Here is a 15,871-nt window from a genome sequence, read left to right on the forward strand (position 1 = left end):
CGTTTTGATGGTTTGGTTACAAAAAGAAAAGATCATAATCACTGCCATTTCCTCCTGTAAGTGTTGAATTTGTCCGTTTATATTGTGCATACACATTTGCACATTTTATAAAGATATTACTCTTATTTTATGTTATGATCGTATCTGACCATTCGGTTACGGCTTTAATGCAAGTTTTAATAAATTTGGTAAATGAAAACTTACAGCACACAGTGTTCAGATATCTTCTTTTTAAAAACCAAATAGTTCCTCGTTGGAAGAGTCGGTAGAGTTCTCGGCTAGCACTCTGGTAGTCCCGAGTTCGAGTCTCCGGCTGGCCGACGAAGAATTAGAGGAATTTATTTCTGGTGATAGAAATTCATTTCTCGGTATAATGTGGTTCGGATTCCGCAATAAGCCGTAGGTCCCGTTGCTAAGTAACCAATTGGTTCTTAGCCACGTAAAATAAGTTTAATCCTTCGGGCCAGACCTAGGAGAGCTGTTAATCAGCTCATCTTTTTAAAAACCAAATAGTTCCTCGTTGGAAGAGTCGGTAGAGTTCTCGGCTAGCACTCTGGTAGTCCCTAGTTCGAGTCTCCGGCTGGCCGACGAAGAAGTAGAGGAATTTATTTCTGGTGATAGAAATTCATTTCTCGGTATAATGGTTCGGATTCCGCAATTTTGCTAAGTAACCAATTGGTTCTTAGCCACGTAAAATAAGTCTAATCCTAAGACCTGAGAGCTTTAATCAGCTCAGTGGTCTGGTTAAACTAAGATATATTTAACTTTTTTAAAAACCAAATGACTAAGGTTGCGGTCTTATGTCCCTTATTTTGTACTGACAACTGGTGAATTTAATTATTTTTCTCACAATATACAAACTAAGTAAAAGACAAACCGAACCTTATTTTAAAGGCGGAAAGAATGTATTTTCAACTTCGCAGCGAATATAAACCAATTAGTGATAATCTTTTTCACTGGGACGTCTAAACCGTCAGCAACCAATGACCTCTTAATTAGCCGTGAAGCCAGATAACCTACAAAAACCTAACTCGTCAGGTGACAAGATCCCGCACGCCCGGGGGTAAACCGAAGAACGCGTCCGTCGGTGCCAAAATGGCGGTAAGGAGATGACATCCTTGATAGAACAACGGCTGTCTCAATCTTCATTCTCATTATTTCCCTCCATATCCAAGGAGTACGGCGCTCGAGTTCCTTATCGGAGCGCTAAGAGGTTGAAAGGCACAGCACTGGCGGTGCAATATCTGAAATTCACGACAACGGACAAACAGGCTGTCAAAGGCACTTTGCCCAAATGCTTTGAGCCATTGGAAAATGAAGGTGCGTAATCAATTCCATCCCTGGTCGGGAACTCGTCTATGCAAATTCATCTTTCTTCCCTAATGGTAATGAATAAAGGCCAGATATGCTACACTTGATAGATGATAACGCTAATCAAAGCTTTCATGAGGGAGACAATTTTTGCACCAACCTTTCACTTACGCACACACGCGAAGTCTGTCTGACTGTCTTCCTCCTCTCCGTCATCCGATTATTTTTTTTTCTGTTTTTATAGATAGGTGGATATCCCCTTCCTAGCCACGCCACTGTTTTATGAACAGTTAAGATAGAGAGAGGTGATAGACGGGAATGGGGAATGATAAAAGAGGCGAGAATTAGTAGGCGTGGAGACTGCCGAGATGAAGGTGGTGATATTTAAGCAGTTTTTAACAGTGGACGATTCCAATAAAGCTTTCTTGGTTAGGATTATTTATATACCCTACATATATATATATATATATATATATATATATATATATATATATATATATATATATATATATATATAAAACGAACACGATATATATATAACTAAACATTTAAGTTTATATAATCTTATATATTTATAAATATATGTATGTATAATATATATATATATATATATATATTATACATACATATATTTATAAATATATAAGATATATAAACTTAAAATGTTTAGTTATATTTTCTTCATATTTTTCTTTAATATATGTTCTTTTTCAAGCCATTGTATTTATATATATATATATATATATATATATATATATATATATATATATATATATATATATATATATATATATATATATATATATATATATATATATATATATATATATATATATATATATATATATATATATATATATATATATATATATATAATATAATGTGTGTAGGGTATATGAACAATAATCATACATATATATATATATATATATATATATATATAATATATATATATATATATATATATATATATATATATATATATTATATAAAATTAAATGTTTAGTTATATTTTCTTCATATTTTTTCTTTAATATTGTGTTCTTTTTCAAGCCATTGTATGTATCTTATACTGTGTATATAATCTTAAATGATTAATTATATTGTCTTCATATTTTTCTTTAATATTGTGGTTTTCCAAGCCACCGTACTTTTATAGTTAATTACCAAAACTGAAAATCTGCATCGATTTTATCGTATCAAAGATAGTTTACATTCTTGCTGAACTCATTATATTATTATTATTATTATTATTATTATTATTATTATTATTATTATTATTATTATTATTATTATTATAATTATTATTATCATTATTGATTATTCCAAATTGCAGAATAATGCAGGAACATGTCAAATTGGCAAAGTAAATGTTTATAAAAAGCAAGCATGTCAGTAAAAAGAAATAAATAACATTGGTTAAAGAGCAAATTCGAGATTGTATCTGCAAATATATTTTCCATATTTTCTCGTAGAGGATGTATTTTTCCATATAGTGCCGTTGAATATTATTTATTTACTGTTCGAATTTCTTGTCACTGTTATTTAGTTCGGTAGAAAGTGGGCAGAGCAGTTGGGCCTTGACGGATGCTTCTAGTGAATTTCTCGAGCTATCGTAGTATTATTTAGTGGCACAAGCCACCTACACACTTGGTTAAAAGAGAAATTTAAAGACAATAATTCCTGGCAAGGCAAATAATTTGCATATCAATTTTCCTTTAATAGCAGAGGCCAAAAAGTCAACGATTACTCCCCTCGATTAAGACAAGTTATTTTGAAAGGAAAAACCAAAAAAAAAAAAGAGAAAGAAGTCGGGCTTGAAATAACGATCTTTCTACCGTAATCATAGCTTACCACCCAGTAATGAAAGGCTGGGCACGTGCCCCGTCTTAGAGAAATTGCTGGTCCTCAACGGGGTCTGTACGAAATAACTTTCGCATCGTTTACTTAGAGAGCTTTTCTTCGCCGAGATATGGGCAATTACAAAAGACAGGTCTGATTTGTGCTGTAATAAGAGTTAATGAACGAACGCGGTCTTTGGTAATACAGATGAGTTATTGCTAACCCCCATGGCGCTCGATAAATACATAGTTTCTAACTTATGCCCATTTAGGATTCGCGTGTCCCAAAGGCCAGGTTACGTAATTTACATATCAGCCTATAAGATGTAACGACGTTTAAAATATTGATGAGCAAGATAGCTATGTAATAAATGGCTTTCTAACGTACATTCATCTTATGATTGATTATGTTAATGAACGTGTGTATGTGTGTTTATTATTCACACATGATGGTCATAGAAAATGTTTAATTAATCTTTGTGTTAATAGTAATATTTTGTTGTTGTGATGCTGGACACAAAATAAGTAATCAGTCAGCATAGAGGAATTATTTAAGTATAAATCTGAAGTGTTAAGTCCATGATATGGTCTCATTCACCAAATTATATTTTGATAAAACCTCTTCTTATTTGTCATCACTTTTTCTCATGAGATAATAGTTTTATTGTGAATGGTTTATATTAAACATCGGAGGTGATAAGTGAGTTAAGGTATAAGCTAAAAAAAAGATAGGAAGCATGTTGGTCCATGCCTCCATGTTAATACCCCTGCCCCTGTCAAAGGATTATGGCGTACAAGGCTGCTAAATGGAATAATGTCCGTCGAGAGATGTAATTACGCTAACGGTAGAAAGTAAGGCGACAAAAGACGAAAAGCTAGAAAGCAAAACCTCAGGTGGTCAAAGAGACTCAGAACCTGTAAAACTGACCACAGTATGCCAAACTAGTCGCACTGTAAGGGCACGTGCTATCTAAACTACACAAATACATTTCAGCCAGAATTAAAAAAATTGTAATTTTTATATGTAATCTTAGAATTACTTTAATTGTGACATAGTATATAATTTTGGACCAAAAAATCCGAGTAATTGTCCGAGTCGCTCTCTTAGGTTAGGTAACTGTAGGCCCCAGAATTTCTCTTAAACTGACTGAATGTAGCTTCAGTACTTTCATGGATTTCTATTAGATTGGTTAATTGTATTCCCAATATTTCTCAGGGTCTCTCTTAAATTAGCTAAATGGAGCTTCCAGTGCTTTTATGGTTCTCCCAGGTTGGTTAATTATAGCCCACAGTATTTCTCTTGGTCCCTGTAAAATTTCCTAATTGTAGCCGCCAGTTCTTCTGTGAGTCTTTTAGATAGGTTAAATATAACCCCAGTATTTCTCTTGGTCCTTCTTAAATTGAATAAATGTAGCCTCCAGTACTTTTAAAGATATCTCTTGAATAGGTTAAATGCAAACTTAGTATTTCCCTGAATATTTTTTAAATTGGCTAAATGTAGTTTCCAGTACTTTTATGGACCTCTCTCTGGAACTCTCAGGTTGGCTTAATTAAGTCTCCAATACTTTTATGGGTCTCTCACGGTTAGGTTGAAAGTTGCCCCAATAATTCTTAGGTATCTCTTAAATTGGCTAAAAGTAGCCTCTTAGATGGGTTAACTGTAGATCCCACATTTTTCTGGGCCCCTCTTAAATTGGATAAACGTGACCTTCAGTAATTTTATGGGTCTCTCCTGAGTAGGTTAAATGTCATCTTAGCACCTCTCTGAATGTCATGAATTAGTTGAATGTAGCCTCCACTACATTTATGTGTCTCTTAGACTGGTTAACTTAGACCCCACTTTTCCTCTTGGTCCCTCTTCAGTTTGCTAAATGTATACTCAGCACTTTTCACGGTAGATTTGTTAATTGAAGCCCCCAAATGTTTCTTTGAATCCCCTTAGATTGGCTAAATTTAGCCTCCAGTACTTTTATGGGTCTTTTGTAAATAGGTTGATTATAATTCCAGTACCACCCGGGGTATCATTTATAAGCTAAATGTAGTCTCCACTACTTTTAAATTTCTTTCTGATTGGTTGACTTGGACTCCAATGGGTCTCTCTTAAATACTGTTTTACTGTAGCCCACCATATTTCTATGGGTCCCTCTTAACTGGCTTGATGTGCCCTTCAGTAATTTTATGGGTCTTATTTCTGTGTCCCTCTAAAGTTGGCTACACATTGCCTCAAGCATTTTTCTTGGTGGTTCGGTTAACTGTAGCCACCATTGTTTCTCTGTGTCACTTATAGATTGCGGAGCATATCTTTGTGTACATTAAAATGCCTGCTTTGCCCAAAAAAAAAAAAAACTTAATGTAGGGTATTTGAGTGTTTTCAGTTAAGGGAAAGTTTTCACAATATTTCGACTAACAATTTGTGTTTAATAGAATCCTATGATTAAGCAAATAACTACCCTGTATTTTTATAATGTTTTCTATTTTCTAAATCTTTAGGATGCGATCAGGAGATTCACCGAATAAGCTCCTTCCCATTTCAAATTTAGCTCAGCATTAATTAATGTTAAATATGATTACGTAAACCATTATATAACTCCTCGCATCATCGAACTGTGCGGGACTGAATAGATTTATAACGGATTTGGAAAAATGTCGAGATAGATCTATACAAGCGTATTTTTTCAGATAATCCGCTTCATAAACCCTAAGCCGATTCCCAATAGGAAGTGGCTTAAGAGAAAAGAAGCAGCAGCAGTCACTATTGAATTTACTCTTTTAAGTACCAGAAACTTAAACAGTATCAGCTATTGCATATACACAGCAGGTTCATCAGAAGTGAGTCGACCCCCTATATATAAACTGAAGACCTTTGTCAGAGAGAGAGATTGCTCAAAAAAATATTTACCTTCCAGTTATCACTAAGCACCATACGTTTCTCCACCTTGGCTACGAAAGCTTACTTGAATAACTACCAGGGGCTCATAAATTAGTCCTCGTGCTCCACTTGCCTTACCAGGGGGAAACTTGGGATTGCTTCCGAGAGGTGGAGCAATTTGAACATCTTCCATTTAAGTCATAAACTCGTAATGAATTTGATGAAAAATATGTTCAGTTTATGGTCAATCTAACAGCAACACCGAAGTTCAACTTCCGATCACGAATGATGTATGTTGCAGTCATCCGACTGTGTGAGTCAGCAGCCGAAGTAGAGAAGCATATGGGATTTATATATATACACACACACATAATATATATATATATATATATATATATATATATATATATATATATATATATATATATATATATAATATATATATATATAGATACTATATATTTGTGCATGTATATATATATATATATATAGCTTACAAACTGATTTTGTACGTCTCAGTTTCCTCGTATTTTGTAAAATCATGTGGAGCTTACTGATTTTGTAGTCCCAGCTCCATTTTGGAAAATTATTGAGGGAGAGTTTGGGATTGGAACCCAAGTATATCATTAAGAATTAGGTTACGTTTGTCCCGCCATACTGCTTCGTGGTTTTGAGAGGCTATACTTTAGTTTGAATCCCCTCATGGAATTAAAGAGCTATTTCAGTTATCCCCCCCGCCCCGATCCTAGCCCCTTGTTGAGGTGGGGGTCCCGCTGCGGGGATCGAATGCATTATTTGTACCTTCTATCTCTGCAGTGGGCTCAACTAAACGTTGGGAAAACCTCTCATGGAATTGATTATGGTAATGACTGCTGTTTGAACATGATGCATCGATTTAGTATAGGTAACAGATAGGTGATCTCCCACCCTACTGCTTCGTGGACCCACCTATCCCTCTTCTTCTTTATTACCTACTCCAATCTACACTTCCCAACTTTCTCTTTTGCTTCTTAGGGAGGTTTAGTAGCTTAGTGCCTCTTGAGCATCGCATTTGAGGCCATCGTAGTCGTGAGATATACCGTGAAGTCCCTACTCACTGCAGGGGTCGCAAGCTCGCTGGCTGGTGGATGTGCGACGCGGCTTACCAACTCTTTTCACTACTTCCAGTGCGCATGCAGGGTGACTACGCCGGCCCCATTCTTGATGGGACAAAACTCAAGAGGACAAATGACCGAGTTGCCAAAGTCCATCATAGCTCAGTTCTGGGACCCTGCTTGTGTAAAATGATCACATTCTGGATATTTCTGATCCTAATGGGACTCTTTCTTTACCTCCCTAGGCATTGGGAGGACAGTATCTTTTTTTCATGTATGTCAGTCTCTCCTCGACCGAATACAGCCATAGTGACAAATAAAGGAATTATGGAAAGCGCTCTAGGCTGTATTGGGAATCGCCTCCTGAGGCCCCCCCTACCTCCAATTCCTCTTGGCCCCTTGCCCCAGCACCTTCCGTACCAATTGTTGACGACACATGAGAGGAAAAGGCTATCCATGTAGAAAAAAAAAAAGGGCGGGGGAACCTGGCATTGTGACAATGTAACCATTTTCCCTTAAACCAGATGTTTCAGTGCCTGTGTCCCAGACACAAAAAGGAACAAAAAAATAATTCAAACATTTCATCTACAGGCCCTTCAGAACTTAAAAAAAATACATAGAAGTAGACACAGACCCGACTCAATCTTGGTTCACTTTGATTCCCTCTTCGGAGAGTCAAACTGGTCAAGGTTTTTGACTTTACAATCTGACCAGGGTTTATCTTTATTAAAATTGGAAATTAATTCTTGAACCGATGCCCATCACATGAGATGAGCATAAGACAAATGAAAAAAAAAAAAGAGAATGGTTGGTTAAAACAGCAACAGAAACCAGTCGGAAAGTTATCAAATCATTAAAAACATAGAGAACATATATATAAATGTTACAAGGCATGATACCATGAATAGTGTACAAGGCACAGTAATAGTGCCAAATCTAAATGAAGAAATAAAAGACAAATCAATATTACTAAATTCCTTAAAGAAAAGATACAACAGCGTTGAAGACTGCGAAATAATGAGGTCTCAAGCAAGAAAGACAAAAATAAATCAATCAAAATAGCAACAATAAAGTTCAGTGGCCAAAACCTGCCCTTGAAAATTAAAATATTGGGATTAAACAGGGAACTAAGACCTTATGTTCCCAAACCCATGCCATGCAAGAACACGGCCATACAGCCATTAAATGCAGAAATTTTCCCAGATGTGCTTTTTGCAGTTCGCAGTAACATAAAACACACTGGGACTGTGGGGCCAAAATGAATAAATTGTGGCCTAGAACATCATGCCCGATATAAAATATGTGCGTTCTATATTTACAATACTGAACTTAAATTACTACAAGAACGAACTGGAATGTCGATCAGGGAAGCAAAGTTAGAACTAAAAGTGATAGGATTGAATGACCCAACTAAGAGATTAGGTACGCAGATGCTTCAAAATCAAATAATACCGAACTGAAATGAATGATAATAGAAATAGAGAAATACCACACAAAAAAATACATATCAAAAGAACTCTCCTAAAGAAAATCATACAATAATGGCATTATCACAGCGGACAATCGATTTACCTCTTGACCAGAAATAGATACGAATAATGACATAGAGAAAGACGAATAAGGAATAAAATCACAAGACTGTGATAAAACAGATAACACAACTCGGAAGAGGCAACTAGATAAGACCCCACCTAATTCCACCAAACCAAGCTCTAAAAGGAAAAATAACCCACCAATCTCACCAAAGTCTAAAATCCAGAAACAGGATAACCTTAAAAGTGACACTAAATCAAACATTCCACTGTCTCCCAAAGTGTCAGCAGTACATACTTCTAGGAGCAGAATCACAAAATTCAGAATAAATGGAAAACCAAAATATAGACGATAACTACAATGAAAGCAAAAAAAAATTCACCCAGCACCAATTATAGGCACAAGAAAAATCAAGAAAAAACAACAAACTGATGAACATGAAGATTCATGTGGTTGTAGTAAATGCTTTATAGCAATGGGCCACAAAAATAAAACTATAACTAAAGAAAGCCTAACCAAGTAAAGAAAAAACAAACATCAAATCTCATGAAGAAGGTTGCATGTATATTAAACACTTAGAATATTACAAAGAAAAACATATCAATATTGTAGATAATATTTTAAAGAAAATCAAAATGGAAGAATTAAATCAAGATAGTAAAAATATATCAGTTAATGAAAGTAAAATTCAAACTACAACAAAAAATTAATCACGACCTCCAAAAATACAAATTAATTTATAACAAACTTAAGAAAATATCAGCTTATATAATTCAGAGTAATTTGACTACTCTCATATTATATCATTCAACCGATATATAATTCAGTAGAATATAAATGGAATATTAACGAGAATGCACTTAGGAGAAGTCCAACGACTTATAAGTGAGTACAAACCAATGATTATATGTATACAACACGTGGGAAAACTTGTTCCAAATATAGGTAAATACGAGTATCTATTAGTCACAGCATCAAAGGAAAATTAAAATAATTTAGAAACAGCAATAGATATAGGTAAATATCTATTAGTCACAGCCTCAAAGGAAAATGAAAATAATTTAGAAACAGCAATATATGTCCATAATAATCTAGATATATACAAATGGATGTGTGTGTGTGTGTGTGTATGTGTGCCAACACAACTCTGAAACACATTAACCAATTTGAACCAAACTTGGTATACATATGACTTACTGTCTTACAAAGAATACTGTGGAGTAAGACATCACTAGCACCAAAGGGCACTAAAGGGCACCCAAGGGGGCGGGGTTGGGAAGGGCTTCCCTGAAACGGGCTGGTTCTGCCCGTAGATTTAGTAACTGAATCAACTCTACGAATTTATCGTACCTCATTTCGTTATACGTATGACTTACTATCCAGAAAGGTATACTGTGGGGCGGGGCTAAGACGTCACTGGCACCAAAGGGGTGGGGGTGGGGAGGGAGTGACATGTAAAAATAACCAAAAACGACAGATATTAGTGTCTAATCCATAGTTTTCGAGGTCGCTGAGATTAATCAGGAGACTCCCGATGCCCTTAAGTCCAAGTTCAACCCCGTTAGGAAGTGGGGATGTGAGAAGTGGTGAAAAATAAAATATAAAAAATGACAGATATGAGGGTCTAATCCATAGTTTTTGAGGATGCTGAGATGGATAGTAACACTCCCGATACCCTTTAAGTCCAAGTTCAGCCCCGGTAGGAATGGTGGGGTGAGGAGGGGTGAAATATAAAATTTCAAAAATGCTGGGCAATGTAATTGAAGCAACTATCTTAAAAGGAAAGGGAGAGAGTGAGAGGGAGAGGAAATGAGAGAGAGAGTAGAGGGCATGTTAGGGAGGAGAAAGAGGGAAAGAGTGAGGGAGAGTTGGAGAGAGAGAGAGAGGAAGTGGAAGTGAGGGAGTAGAGGGGGTGTTAGGGAGGAGAGAGAGAGAGAGAGAGAGTAGAAAAAGTATACCCTAGTTTAACCAGACCACTGAGCTGGTTAACAGCTCTCCTAGGGCTGGCCCAAAGGATTAGACTTTATTTTACGTGGCTAAGAACCAATTGGTTACCTAGCAACGGGACCTGCAGCTTACTGTGGAATCGGAACCACATTATACCGAGAAATGAATTTCTATCACCAGAAATAAATTCCTCTAACTCTTCATTGGCCGGCCGGAAACTCGAACATGGGCTGGAGAAAGAGGGAAAGAGAGAGAGTTTATCGGTTGCCATTCAGAGTTTTCCCGGGCAGCGCCCAGTTGGTCAGCTAGTAAAATAATGTTCCACAAAGTAGATATAGATTACACTGAATTACAAATTTCAGCAATAACAGTTAAAATAGAAAACTATATGTTTGATGTTATTAACTTATACAACCAGCCTAAGAAAAAGTTTTAGTTAAACATATTACAAAAAATAATGAAAGAGTTTAAGAATCTCTTATTAATTATAGGAGATTTTAATGCATAATCCAGTATGGGACTATAACATTAGTACACCAGATAAAGATGGAGAAAAATCAGAAAACTTAATGAATACTAATAATCTCTGTTGTCTGAATAACAACGAAGTAAATACATATTGTTCCAAAACCCATGGAACATTTTCCTCAATAGATGTCACCCTTTGTTCAACAAATATATTTGTTGAGAAACTGGATTGGAATGAATATATGTGATGACTCCTACTCAAGTGATCATTTTCCCATAATGTCCTTTTTAAATAATAAGCTAAAACCATACTCTCCACATTATAACATGCAAAAAGCAGATTGGGAACATTTTATTCCTCCTTATGATTACTTGAGAAATCTTAATGAGGTGAACGGATTTTTTTGTATCTTTCATTAAAAAGGCAGCAGACCAAGCTATTCCTCATTCAAGACCCCATAATAAAAAATATAAAGTCCCTAGTGGTGAGATGATCTATCTGAATTAGTGCGAGAAAAACACTCTCTAGCAAGAAGGTTAGATACTGTAAACAGAAGATTCAATAAAATAAATAAAACCATTCCTTGAAAGGTATATTAAAAATGACAGTTATAACATTAGAAGTAGATGCATTAAAACCTTTATATAATAAAATATCAGCCAAATTTAGAAAGGAAGTCTTAAAAGGTAAAATAATATCTTGGAGGTCATATGTATCAGAAATAACAAGCGTAACATCCATTCAAAAAGTCTGGGAAAAATCCCGAAAAATAAAGTGAACAAACATTAGACCACCCAGACAAGCTATATTAGATAATGAAAAAAATTAAGATCCCTTCGAAATAAGTAACATACTTGGGGAAAGTTTTGCCAAAATAAGTAGTAAACAAAATCTAGACAAACATTTTAAAAAAATAAAGTATAAAGCTCTCTTGAACAGTAATAAAGCTGCTCCTGGAGGTGATGATATTTGCTTTGAAATGACTTGCCACCTAGCACCTTTGGCAAAATCAATTCTCTTTACCTAATAATGCTTTAGTCCCCACAGCAGAGTTGTGTGCAATCGGAGTAGCCATCAAAATTATAGAGCAAATATTCATTCAATAATTTTGTGATTTTTAGCGACTCAAGAAGCACTATAAAAGCCATGCAAAGTTACCACCCAAAAAGTAATATTGTACAGCAAGGGATTAAAGGAAATGAAGGGGCTGATTATGCTGCTAAAGGAGCAGTTCACATGACAAGAGCAAATGTAAAAATCCCTATTAGGGATTATATAAAAACAATCATTGTAAATAAATAGCAAAATATATGGAATGAGGAACCTATAAATAATAAATTGAAATAGATAAAAGTCTGTTTTGGAAAATGGAGTTCATCATACCATAATTTTGACGCGTCTTCTAATAGGCCATACCCGTTTGACGCATGGACACTTAATGAAAGGTCCATGTGGCCCGCCTCCCGAATGCTCAAAATGCAGTGTTGATAGCAGTCAAACATGTGTTGTGTGACTGTCCAAAATATAACCAACAGCGATTATCAACCTTTGGAAGTAAATCGATAGGGGAAATTTTGTCAGAATCTTCTACATTTTAAATTTTTCCCATTTTTAACATTTATGAAGTGTAATTTAATGGACAAATATAAAAATAAATAAGTAAATAATGAAGATACAAAAACCATAGGGCGGTTAATGAATTAAAAAAAACGAAATTCAAAAATTTTATTTAATTTATTATGGGTTTTATTTTTTTATTTATAAATTTTTTGTATGTATGGAAACAAGCAAGTGTATTTAATGTATACATGTGTTCCAGTGCAAAAGCATATACCTTATACAGTTTTTTCTTTTAAATTTCATTTTCATTCATTCATCATCATCACGCGAATGACCTATTTTGTCCCAGTTCTAGGCCTACGGCCTAGACCTGGTATTTCATCCCAACCCTTGTTGGCAGCCCTGTGACAGCTGATAGTCAGCTCAGTGGTCCGGTTAAACTATTTTAAACTTACTTTTCAGTTATTTCCTTTGTGGATTCGGGCTTTCAATCCCAAACAGATCTAGAAAGGTTGCGAAGGAGTCGAGAAGAGGACGTTTTGGTGATTTGAAGATATATATATATATATATATATATATATATATATATATATATATATATATATATATATATATATATATATATATATATATATATATATATATAATATATTTTTATATATTTTTTTTTTTTTTTTTTTTTTAGTGCAAATGCACATAGGGCTTCGACAATCTACTAGCCAATCTTTAAACGTCCCCGTTACTTTTTCAGTCTTCAAAGGACAAACAAAATGCTACTATACTAAGCCCACAACTGTTTCTACCATCAATGATCTTGATTCACAATGGAACTAAATTCAAATGGCTAGCAGAGTACAGGGAAAAGTTACAAAAAAACAAGAATGAAAAGTGAAACTGTAAACATTTGAAAACTCAATACAAAGTTCATAGTTTTGAAAAATGATTAACAAATTTCTTAGACCAGGACACTTCTCCACGAATACCATAGCTCCAGAGATAGCTCCAACGCCTCATTAGTATTGCTCACACTGAGAGAGGCTCCACGTTGTTTCAGATTAAACCCGCATTTAGCCAGTACGGACTCTTGCTCCTAGAGCAGCACGTCTTACACGTCTCCTCTGAATTTGCATCTGTAAAGTAAGTTGGTCCCGGTCCCAAAGTCCCTGGATTCCCTGTCGTAAGGAGGACTGTTCCCCAACACAGGGGCAGTGGTGGCCATCGAAGTTCCTACTGGAAGGCTTTCCATCCTCTTCCGAAGGCACAAACTTACTATGCTGATCCCAGCGCGCACACGCACATATATATAATATGTAAATCATATATATAATGTTTTATTTGTTTGCAAGTGCATGTACATATATTTTCTTATTCCTGTTTTTTTTTTTTCTACAATATCGCAGTCCTATATCCAGCTGCCAGAATTCATAATATATGAATCTAAACTGCCGAAGATAAAGATAATAAAAGATGGAAGGAACGTCATTTTGATCCCAAAAAACAGCACCAAAAAATGGATACTTGGACGTTGCCTCGTAGTCATCGTGAACGAACCTATCACTTAATGCGTTAAATATGTAAATTAATTGTTTAGAAAAGTAATTAGAAGAGCGATTAGCGGCTCCATTATAGGGTCTCATATTCACTTAATTGGACCTCGGCTAAAAAGAAGTATGAAGTGTACTTGTAGTGAGACCGATGAGAGATCTGGACTTTTTTTTTTCTGTTATATAAAAATATTCCTGAATACTGAAGATTGTGCACTTTGCTTGCCTATTTATAAGCACACACATTCAGTATACGTATGAATATATACATTTTTAAGGCATCGTGCTTACCCCATATAAAAATGGGAAAAAAATGCACGTTAAAAACGAAGAAGAAGAATAAGCGAATCCCACATATATACATTTTATAAGCGAGTCCTGTGGGATTCGCTTATACACTGAAGTCACGTGCATCTACTGTGATTTTTTAAGCATATACATTTTATATAATATATATATGTATATATGTATATATATTATGTGTATGTATATATATTATATATATGTATATATATATATATATATATATATATATATATATATATATATATATATATATATATATATATATATATATATATATATATATATATATATATATATATATATATATATATATATAATTTAATTTTCGAGGATCTAAATTAACCAATCTTTTCATTCCCTTCCTGTGTGAACTATTTTTTCTTTTTATTTTAAGTTGTTAATCATTAAGTAATGAACATAGCGATGTTATTCACTCTTAATTTAAAACGTGCAAAATACTTTCAGGAAATTGCGCCAACTTTTTATGACAGAAATATCGTTATGTAATAAAACGCAATTTCTTGTACACATGTAGCCCTCGAGCTGACTTCGGGACAGTTAATGACCTGAGTATGGGGACTTGGCGTCTCGGGCCTCTCTTATATTACCTTACCGTCATTTTTTCACTGTATGGGTTAGCTAAAAATATAATTTTCAACTAAGAAGTTATGGTGTAATTTTAGGTCCTACAAGTCCGTTTATTCGGCCTGTATGACTCTTGTACCGTATATTGCTTTCATCACTGGGTTAGTTAGAAATACTGTTTATTTTACCATCGAGTCTTTGGACTTTGATTCAAGATTCCAGTCGAAGAGCAAAACAGTATGAGAAAATATAACATATATTAAGAGAAAATTGAAATTACAGAATGTCAGAATTTACCAACTCTTGTTTTATGGGAACAACACCAAGTTATATAAACATTATGTTAATAAACACGCTCAAACTGCGCTCATAACCTCGTTCTTCATTTTGATCCTTAAACTTTATAATGACAAGCGTATCCGAAAAGTGTGGAGAAATCGAGAAGTTAAGAGGTCATCGTGGTTATTATAAATTGCACACACACATATTTGTATATATATATATATATATTATATATATATATATATATATATATATATATATCTATATATATATATATATATAAATTTATATATATATATATATATATATATATATATATATATATATATATATATCACACATTACCACAGGTGAAAAATAAGAAACAGGGTGTAGGTCTGACCGGTTTCGACTTTATTTCCAAGCCTTTGAAGAAGGACTGATACAGAATATGAGAAGTCACAAATATATATACTACATATTCTGTATCAGTCCTTCGTCAATGGCTTGAAATAAAGTCGAAACCGTCAGACCTGTACACCCACGTTTCT

The sequence above is a fragment of the Macrobrachium rosenbergii genome, chromosome 54 (genome assembly GCF_040412425.1).
Source record: "Macrobrachium rosenbergii isolate ZJJX-2024 chromosome 54, ASM4041242v1, whole genome shotgun sequence".
NCBI lineage: Eukaryota > Metazoa > Arthropoda > Malacostraca > Decapoda > Palaemonidae > Macrobrachium > Macrobrachium rosenbergii.